Source organism: Pristiophorus japonicus, chromosome 6 (genome assembly GCF_044704955.1).
Source record: "Pristiophorus japonicus isolate sPriJap1 chromosome 6, sPriJap1.hap1, whole genome shotgun sequence".
Lineage (NCBI taxonomy): Eukaryota > Metazoa > Chordata > Chondrichthyes > Pristiophoridae > Pristiophorus > Pristiophorus japonicus.
This window is the reverse complement of record NC_091982.1, coordinates 172,750,406-172,770,852: the sequence shown is the minus strand read 5'-3', so window position 1 is coordinate 172,770,852 and position 20,447 is coordinate 172,750,406. Positions and strand designations below refer to the sequence as shown.

General features: G+C 41.8%; 1 protein-coding gene across 1 annotated transcript in view; it reads left to right on the top strand.

Annotated features, from left to right (window-relative positions):
- Nucleotides 1-701: 701 nt before the first annotated feature.
- Nucleotides 702-20,447, top strand: part of gigyf2 (GRB10 interacting GYF protein 2) — a 127,385-nt gene continuing 107,639 nt past the window's right edge. Inside the window, exon 1 of the mRNA XM_070884054.1 lies at nt 702-786. The gene's annotated coding sequence lies outside the window, so the exon portion shown is untranslated. The remainder of the gene's footprint in view (nt 787-20,447) is intronic.

Genomic DNA, 20,447 nt, shown 5'->3' with positions numbered 1-20,447 from the left:
ACTGTTGTGACATTTTACACCCTGTTGATAAATAAGATTGAACTCTGTTGTGCAGAGATTGCATTTAATGAAGCACATACTTTATCAGAGCACCCTCCAACCTATGACCTCTACCACCTAGAAGGATAAGGGCTGCAGGCGCATGGGAACACCACCACCTCCAAGTTTCATTCCAAGTCACACACCATCCTGACTTGGAAATATATCGCCGTTCCTTCAATATCGTTGGGTCAAAATCCTGGAACTCCCTCCCTTCATCACAAGGACTGCAGCAGTTCAAGAAGGTGACTCACCACCACCTTCTCAAGAGCAATTAGGGATGGGCAACAAATGCTGGCCTTGCCAGTGATGCCCACCTCCCATAAACAAAAAAACTTTTTAAACATTCTATGCAATAAATATAATCCAAGGCTATTTGTGTCTGATAAATGTCAGGAAATACATTTTGATCAAGATCAAACTCATTTAAATTAATAGAGCTGTGTTCATTCTTTTTTTGAAAAAAGGTGTGATGCATCGAAATAAGCTTAATTTTTAAACCAAATTGACTGCGAGTCACCTCATGAATGACAGTATAGTTGCTGCTCCTGGCCCAGGACTTTGGAAGGCGCATGCGCACAGCTCGCTGTTGGAACGCCCAGCCCACGCGAGGCCGCTGTGCATCCGGGAACGTGGAGCGGTGGCGCATGTCACGTGACGAATATTATTCCGCCATCTTGTCGCCGAGGAGAGGAGAAACGCTGAGAGCGTGGTTGTGAGAAACCTTCCTTATCGCCATCAGCGCAGGTAAGGGAGCGGTTCGGAGAGAGGACGTGACAACCCCCGGTCACCACCCGCACAGAGGGCCCCGGGCCCTCGCCTGCCACCTCACACCGAGCTCTCTTCCTGCCTTACCTTCCCTCACTCACTCACTCACTCTCTCACCCCTGGCCGTTCAGCCGGTCAGGCCGTGGGCGGGCAGGGGAATGGAGGAAGCCGACATCAGCACATGGCGCAGCCGGAGCACCCGACTGCTGCGCTTGCTGAGCCCCCTCTCCCCCGAAAGACAGGCCGCAAAATCGCGCCCTCGAGTAGGGAAGTCGCCCCCGAAGTAGAGGCAATCAACACCGACACCTCACGCAGGAAAGTGGCCTCCGAAAACAGGCTTCAGGACGTGAAGGTGCCTGCGGCTGGCGGGCGGTATTGGTGATGCCACACTGTCCTCTGATCTACTCGTCGTTTGTGATAAGAGGGTGCAGCTCCTGCGCCGGGTTCAGCTGCTCTCTGACGTTCTGGGTTAATATTTAGTGTTGAGGAAAGCCTTCCTGGAAATGTCCTCCACCCCCAACAATAAAGTGTGGATATTAGGATTGATCTTCCTGCCTTTTTCTATCTTTATCAGGAATTTATGGGACAACCGTGGCCTGTGATAGTGTGTTGACACTTAGTTATTACAGTATCTATGTTTTAAAATTCCAGACTTGATATTATGGTTCCAATATCCATATGGGAGATAGGGGAATGCAATAAAAGTATTGAAGAGTAATTTCCTGATAAATGTATTCTCTTCCATTTACTTAATGAATATTTAGTTAGTAACATTTTCCAGTAATTAGTTCTCTCCATTCTGGAGAGATGTGCAATGATGTCACAATTGTTACTGGTCATCAGATTGGTGTTGCTTTGATGTAACAGCAATTCCAAGGTGCTCGTTTAAACTTGTTTAACATGTTGGTTGAACTTCATTGTTCTGGATTGTCATTATCTGAATTCCTGACTTTTATAGAATGACATTGGCTTTTGGTATGCATTATTCTTTGAAGTTACCTGCATACATATGCCTTTGTTACCTCTAGACTTGACTATTCCAACGCACTCCTGGCTGGCCTCCCATCTTCCACTCTACATAAACTTGAGCTCATCCAAAACTCGGCTGTCTGTCCTATCTCGCACCAAGTCCCGTTCACCCATTGCTCCTGTGCTTCCTGACCTACATTGGCTTCTGGTTAAGTCTCAGTTAAAAAAAAATTCTCATCCTTGCTTTCAAATTCTTCCATGGCCTCGCCCCTCCCTATCTCTAATCTCCTGCAGCCCCACAACCCCCCTGAAATATTTGCGCTCCTCCAATTCTGCCCTTCTTAGCATTCCCGATTTTAATCACTCAACCATTAGCGGCTATGCCTTCAGCTGCCTAAGCCTTAAGCTCTGGAATTCCCTCCCAAAACCTTTCCGCCTCTCTTTCCTCCTTTGACGTTCCTTAAAACCTATCTCTTTGACCAAGCTTTTGGTCACTTGCCCTAATTTCTCCTTGAGTGGCTGTGTCATTTTTTGTCTTATAACACACCTGTGAAGCTTGGGACATTTTACTACATTAAAGGTGGTTTATAAATACAAAGTGTTAGTCATATAGTTATTTTCAATAAATAATTTTATTTCTATGGTGTTGGCTGGATATTGTGAAGTATCTGCATGGTATAACACAATCTTTGTATATACAAACATAGAATAAGTCACACATTAAACAATTCCATCACTTTGAGTTGCTTAACTCGGTGTCTCATTTGTTTGTGGCCTGCTTACAGGTACACACTTTTTAAAGATTTTGAAAATCATGTGTGTGAAAACATGTAAAGCATTGCAATATGCAATTTTCATTAACCTTGCATTAACCTATCTACAGTAAAAAGTTTATAAGATGGATTTGACTATTGGTGTTTTAAAATTACTGTCTGTACAATGATAAGTCAGGAATGCAATTATGTTGAGACTCTTTTTGTTCATTGAAAGTTTCTTTATCTGCTTCTAGAGCCATTAATTTCTAGATTTGTCAACCCCTCCTGACTATTATATTTTTTTAAGTGGTGGATTAGGTTACATAAAAGCTGATGAAGAATTCTTAACACAAGATTATTTTACTAATGGGTTGCAGTTCCTTGTTACTGTGCTCTGTAATTTCCAGACCAACAACACCCCCCCCCCACCGAGATGTCTGCGCTCCTCTAATTCTGCCCTCTTGAGCATCCCTGATTACAATATACATTAATGATTTTAGACGAAGGAATTGAATGTAATATCTCCAAGTTTGCAGATGACACGAAGCTGGGTGGCAGTGTGAGCTGTGAGGAGGATGCTAAGAGGCCGCAGTGTGACTTGGACAGGTTAGGTGAGTGGGCAAATGCATGGCAGATGTCTTATAATATAGATAAATGTGAGGTTATCCACTTTGGTGGCAAAAACAGGAAGGCAGAATATTATCTGAATGGTGACAGATTAGGAAAAGGGGAGGTGCAACGAGACCTGGGTGTCATGGTACATCAGTCATTGAAAGTTGGCATGCAGGTACAGCAGGCGGTGAAGAAGGCAAATGGCATGTTGCCTTCATAGCAAGCGGATTTGAGTATAGGAGCAGGGAGGTCTTATTGCAGTTGTACATGGCCTTGGTGAGGCCACACCTTGAATATTGTGTACAATTTTGGTCTCCTAATCTGAGGAAGGACATTCTTGCTATTGAGGGAGTGCAGCGCAGGTTCACCCGACTGATTCCCGGGATGGCATGACTGATATATGAAGAAAGACTGGATAGACTAGGCTTATATTCACTGGAATTTAGATAAATGAGAGGGGATCTCACAGAAACGTATAACATTCTGATGGGATTGGACAGGTTAGATGCAGGAAGAATGTTCCCGATTTTGGGGAAGTCCAGAACCAGGGGTCACAGTGTAAGGATAAGGTGTAAGCCATTTAGGACTAAGATAAGGGGAAACTTCTTCACTCAGAATTGTGAACCTGTGGAATTCTCTACCACAGAAAGTTGTTGTGGCCAGTTCTTTAGATATATTCAAAGGGGAGTTAGATGTGGCCCTTATGGCTAAAGGGATCAAGGGGTATGGAGAGAAAATAGGAATGGGGTACTGAAGTGATCAGCCATGATCTTATTGAATGGTGGTGCAGGCTCGAAGGGCCGAATGGCCTACTCCTGCACCTATTTTCTATGTTAATCGCTCAACCATTGGTGGCCATGTCTTCTGGTGCCTCGGCCCCAAGCTCTGGAACTCCCTGCCTAAACCTCCACCTCGCTACCTCGCTTTCTCTCTTTTCTCCTTCAGAACTCTCCTTAAAACATGCCTCTTTGACCAAGCTTTTGGTCACCTGTGCTAATTTCTACTTGTGTGGCTTGGTGTCAAATTTTGATATCTCAATACTCCTGTGAAGCTATGCTTCACTAAGTTAAAGGCACTATATAAATACAAGTTGTTCATGCTTTCTTACAGGCAGCCTGAGAAGACATTTTATGTATCCCCTCCCATTGCACCAGTTTATTAGGTGAAATTGTGAATGGGGATAATGGGACTGGCCAACACTCATTTGTGATACTGAAATATACAATGTTACGGGGGCTCTGAAAGGCAAATTTGACATGTCTATGTAACTCCTTGTAAAATTTGAAGATTTTTTTTATTAAAGAAAGAACTTAAATTTATGCAGCACTTCATATCCTCAGGATATCCCAAAGTACTTTACAGCTAATTAATTACTTTTGAAATATAGTCACTTAGCTAGGTGAAATAATTTTGAACACCTCTTCAATCTCCCCTTAACCACCTCTATCCTAAGGAGAACAATCGCAGCTTCTCTACTATCTCCACATAATGAATGTCACTCATCCCTGGTATCATTCTGGTAAATCGCTGCTGCTTTTCTGGTAAATCTCTTCTGTACTCTCTCCAAGAGTACAATTTACTCTTACAGGCTTGAATTATGTTGGGGCTTGAATTTATGTTTTTGTAATTGGGAAGATCTTGGTTTAATAACAGTTACAGCTGTCATTATTATATTTAATTCCATCTTGTAGCACAGTTAAATATTGCTAAAAGGTTAAGCAGTTGGTTGCATTAGGTTTTCTGTTTTGTTTTAAATCGAACATTTGGAAAATTTGTGTCATACTTTCAAAGTATGCTACAATTTAATCTAAACTCAAATGCTTCATATCTCTCTTTGGAGGTCTGGGGTATGGCATATTGTATATTAAATATGGTGGTTGCACATTAAATCTAGCAAAAACAAATCTAGTGTCACGATGTTCTCATTGGGTTAGATAGCCAGCTTAACCATGGTGGTTTGCTAAGATTCCAGAGGAAAGCAACAATTTAAAAAGTTGCAATTTTTTCAGTGGTTCCAGTCCTGACCCATCTCTCTCTATATAATATATATATATATGTATATCCATATTAGTAGTATTTATAACAATGTATAATAATTCCCCTTAAAATCACAACCAGTATCTTTATATTTTTACCTCCTAATATCCCATATTCCTATACTACTGTTTTTCAGAGGCATACCTTTGGGGGCCTGAGATCTACTTTACATCTGTCACTGCAACTAAATTTCTTTCCCGGATCTGTTTTTGTCTTGCAGTTAAGATTATTACATACATTATTGAGTTTGCTCTGGGAGAATATGTATTTAGATCTGCTGTTTGGCTAATGGGTACGGTAGCGCAGTGGTTATGTTACTGGACTAATAATCCAGAGGCCTGGACTAATGATCCGGAAAAGCAAGTTCAAATCCCACCACGGCAGCTGGGGGAAATTTAAATTCAGTTAAATCAAATCTGGAATTAAAAAGAAGAGTTGGTAATGGTGACCATGAAACTACCGGACTGTCAGAAATACCCAATTGGTTCACTAATGTCCTTTTAGAGAAGGAAATCTTCTGTCTTTACCCGGTCTGGCCTACATGTGACTCCAGACCCACAGCAATGTAGTTGACTTTTAACTGCCCTCTGAAATGGCCGAGCAAACTGCTATAACAAAGTCAGTACTGTGGGAGCACCTTCACTACACACACTGCAGCTGTTCAAGAAAATGGCTCATCACCGTATTCTCGAGGGCAATTAGGGACGGGCAATAAATGCTTGCCTTGCCGGGAATTATTTTTTTTTTAATAAAGGTGCTTTCTCTGGGTGAGGGGCTGAGACAATCGTATTTTTTTTTGTCTAAGAATGTAAAGCACCATAAATAGCATCAGGTGGTGGTGCTCTGACCACTTACAAGTTACTATCATCAGGTGTGACACCTGTGACATGGAAAAGGCAACAGTTAAGAATGTGCACACAACATAATCTGGCTCTACTTTTAGCCTCAGCCACTTGGGTAGTAGTCCTGGTCTAGGCAATATGAACTTCATGCCAACTTCTGTGTCAGCAGGTTACAGATTAACCTGTAGATTGTTGAGCTGCATGGTTCTCTGGAAGATAGTACCTTCATCACAGTGCTGCTGCTTCTGCTGTATTTGTCTCTGGTTGTTTGGGGCTTGTGCTCAAGGTGTTGGTCCTAGAGTTCAACACATTATTTGTGCTGTAAACCATTTCCAGGTTGATTTTGTTCTGTATCATAAATAGTGAAGTACAGCTGCTATATAATCCAGTCCCATGCTTCATCTGTGGTCTCCACATCTTGAGGGAAAATAAAGCAGATAAAAACAATCTAGGTTAACAGCCAGACACGAGAGGGAACCCTTGGGAGACCGAATGTGACTCTGCTCTTGGCCTCAACCACATGGAGTAACTTTAGTCTGAGCAGCCTTAGTTTATACACACAGACCTACCGCCACCTGTACAAAAATAATTTAACATAAAAATGACAGGAAAAGCAGAACAGTTTTTCTTGTATTCTTTATTGTACTTAATTTGTATATACAAAAATACAATTGTACCTGGAACTACTACAGCATCCAAATTAATAACAGATCTCTATTTTGAGATATTACACAGCAGCCAAATATCTATTGTTACTTCATAGCTTCTATCATTATAAAAGTAGAGTACTCTGACAGTGTGAGCAACTGCACAGGAGATCCACTAGGCTTATATTACAAGAGTGCAGTGTGACAGTTACGCTGCCTGTTTGTACATCATGACAACAGCAAATGTAAAGCAGCCTTGGTGTTGGTAGTGAGATGAGCTGGAAGAGATGATTTTAGGATATTAGTGCTGCAGTATAACTGCAGTCAGTATGGAGATAACTTTTAGAATTTCAATCATCAGCAGGAGTACCATTTTATGTGTTTGTGGTGCTGGAAAAGAAAGGACTAGTTTATCATTTTTTTTTTTTAGTATGCAGGCTGTTTATAATGGGCTCATTGGTACAGTCCATACAAATAATTGCTTCTGTCATGGGCACTGCAACTTTATTTTCTGGGAGCTGGATCCACTGCACTGGCTGGGGAAAGTGCGTACAGGTCAGCAATGGGAAAATTGCATTCCTGGCCTGTAAGTCAGAGAATAGCATGGCCAGAGGCAGTGTTTAGCTGCTGTCAACCAAGATGTGGATAAAAACAATCTTTAATAATTGATAAAAACAGTCTCACATGCCACCATGTGAATATTCCTGTCTCTTCAAACGGCGGCCCGAACAAATACTCTTCGCAATCAACAAGTGTTTTTATTTATACTAAGGTATGAACAAATAGTATACAGTGTAACACAAAAGCATAATGCTGCGGATGCTGCAAATCTGAAATAAAAGCAGAAAATGCTGGAAATACTCAGCAGATCAGGCAGCATCTGTGGAGAGAGAGACAGTTAACATTTCAGGTCAGTGACCTTCTGACAAAAGGACGATATTGCCCATAGATATGGTGCCATATTCCACATGCATGTGTTTGACACACAGCTCTACCTTTCTACCAGCCTTCTCCAATTTTTATTGCATAATACTGTGAAGTGCCTTGGGACGTTTCACTACATTAAAGGCTCTATTACAAATATAAGTTGTTGGTGCAATTTCCTCCAGGTAAACATTGGGAAGATGGAAGCTATTCTCTTCATCCCTCACTGCAAACTCTACCCTTTTCACCAAATCCATCCACTTCCTCGGCTGTTGTCCTAGCTGAACTGGACTGTTTGCCACCTCGGCGTCCTTTACAATCCTGAGCTGAGCTTCTGTCCCGCACTCTGTGCTCGCCCATCACCCCGTCCTTACTGATCTATGTTGGCTGTTGGACACCCTTCGCTTCAATTTTAAAATTCTCATTCCTGTGTTTAAATCCCTACATGTCCTTGACACTCCCTTTCTGTGTAACGTCCTATAGCCCCCTCCTGAGCTCTCCATTCTTCTTATTTTGGCTGCTTGTGCGTTGTCCCTGCCTCACTGTTACTTCAGCCACTTGTGCTATTAAAATCCCTTTGTAAACCTCTTCACTGTTCTACCTCTCCTTTTAAGGCCCTCTTGTGCTTTTGTGAATCACCTTAGGATGTTGTTCTATGTTAAAGTCGTTATATTTTTTATATATATAAAATACATGCATGCATACAAGTTGCTGTTTGGTATCATCTGCAAATTTGATCAATTTACATTGAGTTTCTGGGTAATGTAAATTAGAAACAAAAGTGATCCCTGGCCAGTTCTGGGTTGTAAATTAACACACAATGATTGATGCACTTATACCTTAATAATTGTCTGGAATTTTTCTGAGCATCCAGCTTTCAAAGGGTGAAGCTTTTATACATTAACATTAACCTGTAAGTTAAGTAACCATGTGCAGCTCTTTATATTTATCTAATATTACATCATGGTACCCAACCCAAGCTTAGTGCAATTAATTGTTGTTTCCTTGTACAGTAGGATACACTGGCTGCTTGTCATTATCATATGAATGTACTCCATTTGTAACTGCCCAAACCACATTACATAGAATGCTGTATTTTTGCCAGAGCTTCTAGTGTTTAATATAATTTTATTGTACTGTTTACTTTCCAGTGTTGTGCGGATCACTTTCCAGGATAACGTTATTTCAGTAGCAAAATCTTGTCCAACAAAACTGATTCTTTTGCACAATGCTGATGACTAAAAATTAACATTTCACTGGTCTAGTTATTTTATAACTTGTGTATTGCAGAAAGACATTGGTTTCATATTCATTACTTGGGTTTGGGCTGACAAGTGACATAACATTCATGCCAGATAATGATCATCCCTAACAAAAGGCACAAGCACTTGCTATTCTTCAATGGCGCCACCATTACTGAGTCCCCACCATCAACATCCTGGTGATCTCCATTGACCAGAAGCTTAACTGGACCAGTCATACCAAAATCATGACTGAAAGAGCAGGACAGAGGCTGGATAACTTCCTGGCACAACCACCACCTCTCTTTTCCCCTCTCCCTCCGTGTGCCCCCCCCCCCCCCCCCAACCACAAGAAGCTTTGCACCATCTGAGAGGCTCAAGGCAGGAGTGTGATGGAGTAACCACCATTTGTGTAAATGTATGCAGCCAGAAAAACACTTGTGCAACACAATATGAACAAAGCAGTCCATTTGATGTGCCATTACCTCTGAACTCCACAACTATAGAATATGAGTGGGGAAGCACTATGGTATCGCAGAGCAGGAGGAGGAAACATTTGACTAGTGTCCGTGATATTTCTTAGCTTCTGTAACATTAGTTTCGATTGAGATACACGGGTGAACCATTGGCGCTTGGGCTGAGTAGTGCAGCCTAGACATAATTTGATTGGGACAGGGAGAAATCAGATAAGTATGGGCAAAATTGCTTTGACCCCGAGTACTAAACCAGGCTTTATCTGAGTAATGCCATAGGACATCACCAACGATTGATTAAAAAGTAATTCTCTTTCTGCTGAGCGAGATAAAGACAAAAAACGCTTGCATTTATAAAGTGCCTTTCACAACCTCAGGTACCCCAACGCACTTTAGAGCCAATTAAGTATTTTTGAAGCGTATTCACTGTTGTAATGTAGGGAAACAATAGCATTTACAGTTAAGTGGAAATATTATAGGGCCAGTGAAACTGGGTCTCTTGTTATATCAGTCACTTTGTACACAGCAAAAATCAGAATGATCCAATAGTTTAAATGAACAATTTAAATGAAATGGCTCAGAAAAGCATCAGAACATGCACACTGACATAAAACATCAAAGCAACTATTATAATGTAGTTGATTGAAACTTGAGCACTGTACAAGTTGCACAATGCAAAGTTCAGTCATTTCTCAATAATAATTGTAGGTTGCTTTCTGTCAACCATATAATCATCTACAAAACTATCGATTCTATCTTGCAAAGAATTTAATTGGGATAACAACCGTGATGGTTTGTCTGTTCACTGAACCCGCTTGTTTTGGGCCTCTTCCTCACTGTGACTCCCATCTGCTGGTAGTTGTAGTAGATTATGTGCTCTAAGGTTTGCTCCTTTAGAGTTGCCTGTTGGTACCTGCGTGTGGTCATGACTTGCAACTGCTTCCTTGGCTGGTGGAATGAATTTACATTGTTGAAAGCAATTGGTAATGGATTTTGCTTTCTGGTCCTCCCATGATGAATGGATCATGTGGATTTCCCACTGAAGATCCACTAAAAACAGCATACTAGCATCTTGTGCATTAATTACTTTTTTCACCAAGCATTTTCTGTGATGCCGTTTCATAGCCTAAATCATACCATAGAACATAAGAACATAAGAATTAGGAGCAGGAGTAGGCAGGCCATTTGACCCTTGAGCCTGCTCTGCCATTCAATGAGATCATGACTGATCTTCTACCTCAACTCCACTTTCCTGCACTATCCCTTGATTCCCTTAATATCCAAAAATCTAGCGATTTCTGTCATGAATATACTCAAAGACTTGGCCTCCACACCCCTCTAGGGTAGAGAATTCTGAAGATTCACCACCCTCTGAGTGAAGAAGTTTCTCCTCATCACAGTCCTAAATGGCAGACCCCTTATTCTGAGACTCTGTCCACTGGTTCTAGATTCCCCAGCCAGAGGAAACATTCTCCTTGCAGCTACCCTGTCAAGCCCTGTAAGAATTTTGTATGTTTCGATGAGATCACCTCTCATTCATCTAAACTCTAGAGAATATAGGCCTAGTCTACTCAATCTCTCCTCATAGGACAATCCCACCCCCCCCCCCCCCCCCCCATCCCAGAATCAGTCTGGTGAACCTTCATTGCGCTCCCTCAGTGGCAAGTATATCCTTCCTTGGGTAAGGAGACCAAAACTGTGTACACTAATCCAGGTGCCGTTTCACCAGGGTCCAATATAATTGCAGTAAGATATCTTTGCTCTTGTACTCGAATCCTCTTGTAATAAAGGCCAACATAACCTTTGCTTTCTTAATTGATTGCTGTACCTGCATGTTAACTTTGTGATTTGTGAGAAGGATGCCCAGATCCCTCTGAACACCAACATTTCCCAATCTCTCACCTTTTTTAAAAAAAAAAAAAATACCCTGCTTTTCTATTTTTCCTACCAAAGAGGAAAATTCACTTTTCTCCACGTATTCCATTTGCCATGTTCTTGCCCATTCACTTAGCCTGTCTATTCCCCTTGAAGTCTCTTTGCATCCTCCTCACAACTTATATTCCCACCTAGCTTTGTATCATCAAACTTGGATATATTACATTTGGTCCCCTCCTCTAAATTATTGATATAGATATAGATTGTGACAAGCACCGATCCTTGTGGCACCCCACTAGTTATAGCCTGCCAACCCAAAAATGACCCGTTTATGCCTACTCTCTCTGCCTTCTGTCTGTTAACTAATCCTCAATCCATGCTAGTATATTGCCCCAACCCCATGACCCCTAATTTTGTTCAATAATCTGTGTGGCACCTTATCGAATACCTTCTGAAAATCCAAATACACCACATCCACTGTCGTCCCCCCCCCCCCCCCCCTATTCTGCTAGTTACAACCTCAAAAAAAACTTAACAGATTTGTCAAACATGATTTCCCTTTCATAAATCCATGTTGACTCTGCCCAATCCTATTATTTTCTAAGTGCCCTGTTATAATGTCCTTAATAATAGATTCTAGCATTTTCCCTGCTACTGATGTCAAGCTAACTGATCTTGTAGTTCCCCGTTTTCTCTCTCCTTTCTTAAATAACGGGGTTACATTAGCTACCTTCCAATCTGCGGGAACTGTTCTAGAATCTATGGAATTTTGGAAGATGACAACCAATGCATCCAGTATCTCTCTAGCCACCTATTTCAAAACAATAGGATGTAGGCCATCAGGTCCAGGGGATTTATCGGCTTTCAGTCCTATTAATTTCTCCAGTACTATTTTTTTACTAGTTTCTTTCAGTTTCTCATTCTTGCTGGACCCTTGGTACTCCACTATTTCCAGGAGGTTTTTTGTGTTTTCTTCCATGAAGACAGACGCACAGTATTTAATTTCTCTGCCATTTCCTTATTCCCCATTATAATTGCTCCTGTCTTAGCCTGTAGGGGTCCCACATTTACTTTTGCTAATCTTTTCCTTTTTACATATCTATAGAAGCTTTTACAGTCTGTTTTTATGTCTCTTGCTAGTTTACTCTTGTATTCTATTTTCCCTTTTTTTTATCAATTTCTTGGTCCTCCTTTGCTGAATTATAAAATACTCCCAATCCTCAGGCTTGCTGCTCTTTTTGGAAACATTATAAGCCTCTTCCTTTGATCGAATACTAACTTTAACTTCTCAGCTGCGGTTGGACGACTTTTCCTGTGGGGTTTTTGTGCCTTAAAGGAATGTATATTTGTTGTAAATGATGTATTAATTCTTTAAATGCTAGCCATTGCTTGTCTACCGTCATACCATTTAAAGTGGTTTCCCAATCTACCGTAGCCAACTCTCCCCTCATACCTACATAGTTTCCTTTGTTTAGATTAAGACCCTAGTTTCGGATTTAACTAAATTCCTTTCACAATGTAACATTCTATCATATTGTCATTCTTCCCTAAGGGCCCTTTACTACAAGGTTATTAATTAACCCTTTCTCATTGCACAATACTAGATCTAAAATAGCCTGTTCTCTTGGTTCCTCAACATACTGATCTAGAAAACCATCTTGTATATAATCCATGAATTCATCCTCCACACTATTACTGCAAATTTCGTTTGCCCAGTCTATATATAGATTAAAGTCTACATATAGAATGGGCAAATTTGGCTGGCTCTTGGATGTTATTTTTGGTAGAAATATTAGCTCCATCACATTTGGTTGCAAGCACTTCATGAGCTCCACGCTTGTCAACAATCAAGGTGAGGCCTTCCGATGACCTGCTTCATCCAAAATATAGTAGCTGTTCCTAAATAAACAAACCGTGCAAGTTATCCAGATGTTTTTTGTTGTTTCTGGAGATTACAGGGAAAGTAATAGCATCTTGGACATTTGGAAGTCTTTGGAATTATTACTCACCAGTAACTTTTGTCTCCTAATCATGCTAGTGTAAGCCATAATGGTACTGTAATTCACTGAAAATTGGCAGCCATGTTTTCCTACATTACAACAGTGACTAAACTTCAAAAAGTACTTTGTTGGTTGTAAAGCGCTTTGCGACATCCGGTGGTCATGAAAGGCACTACATAACTAACTCTTTCTTTCCTTTCTAGTATGGTCTTGTCCTTATACTTGCACAGTTCCTGCTATGTATAATAACATCTAGCTTCTGTACCCTTTTGACCTCTATCAAGCTAACTGCCAACTTTATTTCTCTCCCTGGCCATAATCTGAGGCTAAGCTATACTGTTCACAACTTTGGCGTCCTATTTGACACTGAGCTTCTGACCTCATAGCCTCGCTATCATCAAGACTGTTCCTACTTCCACCTCCATAACATTGGCCGTCTCTGTCCCTGCCACAGCTCATCTGCTAAAACTCTCATCCATGCCTTTTGTATTCTCAAAACTTGACTATTTCAATGCTCTCCTGGCTGACCTCCCACCTTGCACTCTCCGTAAACTTGAGCTCATCCTAAACTGCTGCTCGTATTCTAACTTGCACCAAGTCCCCATTCACGCACCACCCTTGTGCTTGCTGAAATTGGCTCCCCGGTCTGGCAGTGCCTCGATTTTTAAAATTCTCATCCTTGTTTTCAAATCTCTCCATAACCGTGCGCCTCCTTCAGCCCTACAACCCTCTAAGCTCTCCGTACTCCTCTAATTCTGGCCTTTTGTGCATCCCCTATTTTCGCTCCGTCATTGGTGGCTGTGCCTTTTAGCTTCCTCGGCCCTAAGCTCTGGAATTTCCTCCCTAATCCCCTTTGTGTCTCTACCTCTCTATACTTGAAGACAAACTTTTTGGGGGCAGCCAAAACTGAGGATGACGCTCCATAGCCCCTCACGGTTGACGGTGTCAAAGGCCTTTGTGAGGTAAAAGGCAGCTATGTACAAGGTTTGTTCCCTGCATTTTGATTGTAGTTGTCACGTGGTGAAGATTGTGTCCGTTGTACCCCTTAATGGACAGAATCCGCATTGTGACTCTGGGAGGAGCTCTTCAGCTACAGGGAGAAGGTGGTTGAGGAGGATTCTAGCGATGACTACTCTCCCTTTGCCTGCTCCACAACGACATTCAAGCCGTGATCCTGACCAACGGATCCACTTCAGACCCGATCCACGTCCGGACTGGGGTCAGACAGGGCTGCGTCGTCGCGCCAATGCTCTTTTCGATCTTCCTCGCTGCAATGCTCCATCTCGCTCTCAACAAGCTCCCCGCTGGAGTGGAACTAAACTACAGAACCAATGGGAACCTTTGTCGCCTCGATCCAAGGTTGTCCCATCCTTTTATCATCAAACTACAGTATGTCTGCGTGCATTCAGAGGCCGAACTCCAAGCCATCGTCAATATCTTCACTGGGCCTTACACTAAACATCTAAGAGAAAGGTCCTCCACCAATCTGACCCTGCCTCACAGCACTGCCCCCCCACCCCCCGGTCATCAAGATCCATGGCGCGGCCTTGGACAACGTGGACCATTTTCCATACCTCGGGAGCCTACTATCAGCAAGGGCAGACATCGATGACGAGGTCCAACACTGCTTCCAGTGTACCAGTGCAGCCTTCGGTCGCCTGAGGTAGAGGGCAATAGTGATACCCACCCTCATATGGCTGAGACGTGGACCATATACAGTAGACAAAGCGCTGGATAAGTACCACCAGTGCTGCCTCCGCAAGATCCTGGGAGGATAGATGAACCAACGTCCGTGTTCTCGATCAGGCCAACATCCCCAGCATCGAAGCACTGACCACACACTACCAGTTTCGTTGGGCGGGCCACATCGTCCGCATGGCTGACAGGAGACTCCCAAAGCAAGCGCTCTACTCGGAACTCCTACATGGCAAGCGAGCCCCTTGTGGGCAGAGGAAACGTTTCAAGGACACCCTCAAAGCCTCCTTGATGAAGTGCAACATCCCCACCAGCACCTGGGAATCGCTGGCTCAAGACTGCCCTAAGTGGAGGAGGTGCATCCGGGAGGGCGCTGAGCACCTTGAGTCTCATCACCGAGAGCATGCAGAAACCAAATGCAGACAACGGAAGGAGTGTGCTGCTACCCACCACCCTTTCCTTCAACCACTGTCTGTCCCACCTGTGACAGACTAATTCCGGTATTGGACTGTACAGTCACCTGGGAACTCACTTTTAGAGTGGAAGCAAGTCTTCCTCGATTTCGAGCCACTGCCTATGACTTGAAGACGCTCCTGAAAGCCTACCTCCTGTCCGATTCTTGTGTGACTTGGTGTCGAATTTTGTTTGGTAATTGCTCCTGTGAAGCACCATGGGATGTTTTACTGCATTGGAGGTGCTATATAAATGCAAGTTATTTTACCACTAAGTCTGCTCTGCTTGCTCCTACACCCACCGCAATACTTTAAATCCTCCCCCACTACCTTTCTGCAAGGACATTGGTACCTATTCAGATGAAGCTTAACCTGTCTGTTCAGCTTTCCCCTGCTTCAGAACGTGTCCCAATTGCCTAAGAATCTGAAGCCCTCCGTTCTGCAACCATTTTTCTAGCCATCCATTGACCTGTTTAAGCAGCTTCTTCCTAAATTGTCTAGCACATGGCGCGGAGTAATTCTGAGATTGCTATCCTGGAGATCTTGCATTTCTCCTCAATCACTCTCCAAAATCTCTCGTGTCATTGGTTCCAATAGTGAACCATAACTTCTGAAAAGAGAGGAAACCTGTGGGGTGCTCACTATGCATACTCCTGATCTCGTCAGTTGCTGGCGAAACTTCACGCATCGTGGCCGGCGCGGACACGATGGGCCAAAATGGCTTCCTTCCATGCTGTATGATTCTATGATGGACCATATGTTTCAGGCTAAGCTCAGAATTTTTTTGAGAAATATACACAGTAATAAGTTGAACCAAGAGTGCTTAATATTAATTGGTGTATTAAACTGTTTTGAGTCCAACATTGTTTTGAGTTTTAATCCTTTTAACTGAATCTTTTGATGAGCTTTTATATAAGCACATCCCTTGGCACTCATTGAGCCCTGTCTCTATGGAATGACCTGGAAATCTGAGTGAACTCGAGAATTAACCAACAGCTTCTGTATTCGTCACATCCTAAAGAAGTCCCCAATCACAGCTGTCAATCAGGCCATCTTCAAATAATAAAGTATCTGACGACTTGCAATTATATTGCACCTTTAATGTAGGAAACTCATCAAAGCACTTTACTGGGTGGTGAGATGGAGCGAGAAGAAAGGTGAAAAAAAAATTATTTAGAGCATTAACGTCCTTAAGAAAATCATTGCAATTCATGCATGCAGGCTCAATGTGGTTACATTGTCCATGTGACTTAAAGTGCAGTCATCTTTAAGAACGCTTTAGTTGCTAACTAACAGGGAGAATTAAACTAAAAACCAATGAAAGAACAAATAAATTTGACTTAACATGGTTCCTTTAATGCTACAGCTTTTATTTTTAAAACTGTTGATAGATAATTTACCTGTGGAATGTAGGATAACCTCGGAGGTATGTGTCGAAGTGGATAGGCTAGGAATTTTGAAGAAGGGACTGATTCACCACATAGGGATGAAAGATGGACTGACTTATTTAGCTCCTTAGCCTGTCTCTGCGGAAAAATCTGCAAGTGCTTCACATCAATTACTTTTCAGTGAGTATGAAAAGAAAGACTTGGATTTATATAGTGCCTTTCATGACCACTGGACATCTCAAAGCTCTTTACAGCCAATGAAGTACTTTTGCAGTGCAGTCACTGTTGTAATTCAGATGTTAATGTGGCAGACAATTTGCACGCTCGCAAGCTCTTTCAACAGCAATATGATAATGACCAGATAAACTGTTTTTGATATGTTGATAAATATTGGTCAGGACACCAGGGATAAATTCCCTGCTCTTCAAAATCATGCAATGGGATCTTTTACTTGAGAGCAGACGGGGCATTTGTTAAATGTCCCATCTGAAAGACGGCACCTCTGACAGTGCAGTCCTTCCTCAGCACTGCACTGGAGTGTCAGCCTAGATTTTGTTTTGGTGCTCAAGTCCCTGGAGTGGGACTTGAACCCACAACCTTCTGACTCAGAGGTGAGAGTGCTACCCACTGGGCCACAGCTGACACTAGTATGGTTGTTCTGTTGTTCCAGAAGAGAGCAAATGAGAGTCTTGGAAGAAGGTTAAGGAGATGGAATCACAAGATAGTTACATATGAGGAATTCTTGGCTCATACTAGTTCATCTATTCAGAAAGGCGCTTCACCCCCCCCCCACCATTTTCGCATCCAATTGTTAGATAAAATAATCTAGGGTTTTCTTCTCCACTACTTTAGAAATCTATTCTATACTTTGGTCACGATGTTTGAAGAAGAATTTCCTGATATCGGTCCTGAATTTACTTTTTATTGGTTGAATTTCCGTTGTATTATTCGTCTCGTAATTTAATGTCAAATAATCTGGATTTACCTTTTTTCCATTCTGTTAACTACCTTGTATACCTCTTAACATCGTCTCTGAGTAGCCTTCTTTCCAGGCGGAAAACCCCGAATTTCCCCAGTCTTTTTTCATGACTCCGACCTTTAACACTAGCAATCGGCCTTGTACCTCTTCACTGCACTACTACAAGTGCTTGAATATCACCGTTATCTCTGTGACCATAGTCCTCAAGATGCAGTGTGACCATACACTGGCTTGCAGTGTACGTTTTTGGCTAAGTAGTTCAACATTCTATTAGTTTTGTTGATTGCTTTGCATTGGTTGAGCATGTTGTGCATCCAGTCTACCCAAGACTCCTAGGTCTCATTTGGCTTCATCCGTATCTATTTCAATACCATTCATGAAGTATGTGTGCTCCTTATTTTTATCCTCCTATGTGGAGTACTTTACACTTGTTAAGGGATGCAGGTGTTGAGTGGGAAGGACAATAAAAATAAAGGATATTTTTAGCAGAGGTGTCTGGAACCAACATTGTAGTAAGTATTTCCAGCAGGTTTTCAGGCCAAAAGAGCAACATATTTATTCTTTGAAGAAGCAGCAAACTTTAAGTCGTACTTGTTAGAGAGGATATAACAAGAGGTAAGCAGGCAGTGGAGCCTTTATAGGTAGATTTAAGAAATAGGAAAGGGTTTAAGACTAGTGGGAGTTGTGTATAGGCACCCGTGGTATCAATGTAACGTGCTAGATTGTATAAATGCAGAGATTAGACAAGCATGTAACAAAGGCAGAGTGCTTTTAATGGGGGATTTTAACTTTCATATAGATTGGGATAAGCAGACTAGCGCCTGTCAGAAAGGTAGTGAATTTATTGTGTCTGGGATAGTTATCTACAACACTATTTCCTGCAGGCAACAAGGGGGGCATGCCATATTGGATTTAGTAATGAGTAATGACCAGATTTAGTTAACAGCCTAACTGGGTGAACATTTATCCAATAGCAATCATAACATGATCAAGTTCAACGTAGTGTTTTGAAAGGGAGAAATACAAAACCAGTACTAAGATTCTAGATTTAGGTAAGGCTGACTTCAAAGAGATGAGGCAGAGAGACTGTCCAGTAAACTGGGCAAATCTTGTTAATGGGTAAAACGACACAAGAACAGTGGGAGATGTTCAAAAAAATTATTTAAGGTGATAGAGAACCAATTTATACCCCTGAAGGGAAACAACCATGCACTACTGAAGAGGTAAGGAACAGCATAAAGTTAAAAGAAAAAGCATACAAAAATGCAAAAGATAGTATAGATAGCAAATGGGAAAGATACAAAGGGTCACAAAACGGACAGTAAGAGCTACAAAAAGGAGTATAAAAGGAAAATCAACACTACATTTGTTTACAATTATATTAGGAAAAAGAAGGTAGTCAGGAGCAATGTTGGCCCCTTAAAAGCTGAAAGCAGTGATATCAATGATAAAATGTGAATAACTACTTTGTGTCAGTATTTACAGTAGAGGAAGAGGATAGCATACCAGAAATCCCAAGGAAACTAAATTGAGGGCAGGGACTCAATAAAATTAATGTAAGTAAAATAACAGAAATGAAGAAAATAATGATACAAAAGAGTGACCAATCCCCAGGACCAGATGGTTTCCATCCCAGGGTTTTAAAGGAAGTCGGTGAGCACATTGCAGATGCCCTAATTATGTTCTTCCAAAGTTCTCACGATTCAGGAACCGTTCATTTAGATTGGAAAATTGCGCATGTCACTCCGCTATTTAAAAATGGTGAGGGGGAACCAAGGGAATTATAGACCAGATAGCCTAATATCTGTTGGGAAATTGCTAAAGTCTATAATTAAGGATAGGGTGACTGAACACCTCAAAGAAATGTCACAATCAGAGAGCCAGCATGAATTTGAGAGACTTGGGGGTTCAGGTACATAGATCTTGAAAATGTCACAGGTACAGAAAATAATCAAAAAGGTTAATGGGATACTGGCCTTTATATCTAGAGGACTAATACAAAAGGGTAGAAGTTATGCTGCAGCTGTACAAAGCCCTGGTTAGAACACACCTCGTGTACTGTGAGCTGGGCACCACTCCTTAGGAAGGAGGGAGTGCAGCGTAGGTTTATCAGAATGATATCTGGACTTCAAGGATTATGTTATGAGGAGAGATTACCCAAATTAGGATTGTATTCCCAAGAATTTAGAAGGAAAAGGGATGATCTGATTGAAGTTTTCAAGATATTAAGGAGAACAGATAGGGTAGACAGAAACTCTTTCCACTGGTTGAGGATTCTAGGATGAGAGGGTATAGTCTAAAAATTAGAGCCAAACCTTTCAGGAGTGATATTAGGAGACTCTTCTACACACAGGGTGGTAGGATTACATTACATATTCAGCCCAACCAGTCCATGCCGACATTTATGCTCCACTCGAGCCTCCTCCTGTCTTTCCTCATCTAAATCTATCAGCATAACCCTCTATTCCCTTCTCTGTCATGTTTATCTAGCCTCCTCTTAAATGCATTTATACTATTCCCTTCAACCATTCCCTGTGGTAGTGAGTTCCACATTCTCACCATTCTTTGGGTAAATAGGTTTCTTCTGAATTCCCTGTTGTATTTCTTGGTGACTATCTTATATTGATGGTCTCTAGTTATGCTGTTCCTCACAAGTGGAAATATTCTCTCTCTATCCACACTTATCAAAACCATTCATAATTTTAAAGACCTCTCAGGTCACCCCTCAGCCTTTTTTCAAGAGAAAAGAGA